This window comes from Hippopotamus amphibius, chromosome X, assembly GCF_030028045.1.
Source record: "Hippopotamus amphibius kiboko isolate mHipAmp2 chromosome X, mHipAmp2.hap2, whole genome shotgun sequence".
Taxonomy (NCBI): Eukaryota; Metazoa; Chordata; class Mammalia; order Artiodactyla; family Hippopotamidae; genus Hippopotamus; species Hippopotamus amphibius.
In genome coordinates, this window is record NC_080203.1 from 68093089 (window position 1) to 68095377 (window position 2289).

The 2289-nt window shown below is 39.0% G+C and overlaps 1 pseudogene; it reads left to right on the forward strand.

Moving 5' to 3' along the window:
* The first annotated feature begins 309 nt into the window (after nucleotides 1–309).
* Nucleotides 310–1287, forward strand: LOC130842291 (serine/threonine-protein phosphatase PP1-beta catalytic subunit-like; annotated as a pseudogene).
* The last annotated feature ends 1002 nt before the right edge of the window (nucleotides 1288–2289 follow it).

Genomic DNA, 2289 nt, shown 5'->3' on the forward strand with positions numbered 1-2289 from the left:
CAGAATTGCGTATATTTGTGTACTCAAAGATATATAGAACAATATTTAGGGTGGCTGGGTCTGACATGGACCAGTGCATGGGGGATCTGCTTGTTTATTTATTTATCTATTGTGGGTGCCTCTGGTGTGTGTGCACTCCACTGCTTGGTGGGGAGGGGGTGGGGGGAGGCCTGAGGAAAGGGAGAATTAGAACTGGGCTCAAAACCCAGCATGACTTATAGGTGAGGGAATGCTGAGTGTTTGCCACAGCCTCCACCACCAAGAAGCCCTTGTTCCCACTGCTGGTAAGGAGTGTCTATTGCTAAAAAGATGGTGGACAAGGAGCTGAATGTGGACAGCCTCATCAACCAACTGCTGGGGTATGAGGATGTCCTCTAGGAATTTTGTGCAGATGACTGAAGCAGAAGTTCAGGGCTTATGTATCAAGTCTTAGGAGATCTTTCTCAGCCAGTGTATTCTTTTGGAATTGGAAGGGCCACTGAAAATTTGTGGGGATATTCATGGCCAGTATACAGATTTACTGTGATTATTTGAATATGGAGGTTTTCCCCCAGAAGTCAACTATCTTTTCTTAGGAGATTATGTGGGCAGAGGAAAGCAGTCTTTGGAAACCATTTGTTTGCTATTGGCCTATAAAATCAAATATCCAGAGAATGTCTTTCTCTTAAGAGGAAACCATGAGTGAGCTACAATCAATCACATTTATGGATTATATGATGAATGCAAATGAAGATTTAATACTAAACTGTGGAAAACCTTAACCAATTGTTTCAACTGTCTGCCTATATCTGCCATTGTGGATAAGAAGATCTTCTGTTGTCAAGGAGGACTATCACCAGACCTGCAATCTATGGGGCAGATTCAGAGAATTATGAGACCCACTGGTGTCCCTGATACAGGTTTGCTCTGTGAATTGCTGTGGTCTGAACCAGATAAGGATGTGCAAGTTTTGGGAGAAAATAGTCATGGTGTTTCCTTCATTTTTGGAGCTGACATAATAAATTTCTGAATCATCATGATTTAGACTTGATTTATTGAGCTCATCAAGTGGTGGAAGATGGATATAAATTCTTTGCTAAATAACAATTGGTAACCCTATTTTGAGCCCCAAATTACTGTGGCAAATTTGATAATTCTGGTGGAATGATGAGTATGGATTAAATTTTGATGTGTTCATTTCAGATATTGAAACTATCTGAAAAGAAAGATAAGAACCAATATGGTGGACTAAATTCATAACATCCTGTCACTCTACCTCAAACAGTTAATCCATTGAAGAAAAGGTGAAGAAAGGAACTCTGCAAAGAAAAATTAGATTTGTTAAGGACATACTTCATAATATATGTGTGCACTGTAAAACCATCTGGTCATTTGACATCCTTTAGGGTCACCCACCAGGGGGCAGAAAAGAGAAGCAAGAGGAACTGTGACCCTGCAGCCTGCAGTAAGAAGACCACAAACACAGTAAGTTAGACAAAATGAGATGACAGAGAAATATACTGAAGACCAAGGAGCAAGGTAAAAATCCACAAGACCAAATGAATGAAGAGGAAATAGGTAATCTACCTGAAAAAGAATTCACAGTAATGATAGTAAAGATGATCCAAGATCTCAGAAATAGAATGGAGGCACAGATCGAGAAGATACAAGAAATGTTTAACAAGGACCTAGGAGAAGTAAAGAACAATCACTGATGAACAACACAATAACTGAAATGATAAATACAATAGAAGGAATCAGTAGTAGAATAACTGAGGCAGAAGAAGGAGTAAGTGAGCTCCAAGGTAGAGTAGTGGAAATAACTGCTGCAGAGCAGAATTAAAAAAAGAAGAAGAAGAAGAATGAAAAGACATGAGGACAATCTTAGAGACCTTTAGGACAATATTAAATGCACCAATATTTGAATTATGGGTGTCCCATAAGAAGAGGAGAAAGAGAAAGGGTCTGAGGAAATATTTGAAGAGATTATAGTAAAAAAACTTCCCTAACATGGGAAAGGAAATAGTCACCCAAGTCCAGGAAGTGCAGAGAGTCTGATACAGGAAAAACCCAAGGAGAAGCACACTGAGACACATATTAATCAAACTAGCAAGAATTAAATACAAAGGAAATATATTAAAAGCAGCAGGGAAAAGTAACAGATAATATACAAGGGAATCCTCATAAGGATGTCAGCAGATTTTTCAGCAGAAACTCTGCAGGCCAGAAAGTAGGGTCATGATATATTTAAAGTCATGAAAGGGAAAAACCTACAACCAAAGTTAGTCTACTCAGCAAGATCTCAATCAG